The following is a 351-nucleotide window of genomic DNA, read 5'->3' as shown; positions in this document are numbered from 1 at the left end:
TTTTGGCTTCTTGTTTCCTGTTGTTTGGGGCACCTACCAAGTTTCTGTTTGTTTTCCTATCATCGGCCAATTCCTGAGTCTAAAACAGGAGCAGCTGTGGCCTCCAGGGAACCCATAAGATAGGTGGGGGTGGGAGGAGGCAGGGTCTCCACCATGGACACAGAGGAGACGAGGGCACTGAAGAGAAGAGCCAAAGTTTTTGAAGAAATTAAGGAAAAGGTAAGCCCTCCAAGCCTGTCTGCTATGTATTGCCCCCAAACACACACCAAGGGCCAGCTTTAGACATTTTTCCCTTCCCAGTTTCTGCTGAGCTACAAAGTAGGAAAGCTAGTTGGCTGGTTTCTCCGGGTC

This window comes from Delphinus delphis, chromosome 6 (assembly GCF_949987515.2).
Source record: "Delphinus delphis chromosome 6, mDelDel1.2, whole genome shotgun sequence".
Taxonomy (NCBI): Eukaryota; Metazoa; Chordata; class Mammalia; order Artiodactyla; family Delphinidae; genus Delphinus; species Delphinus delphis.
This window is presented reverse-complemented; position numbering follows the sequence as displayed.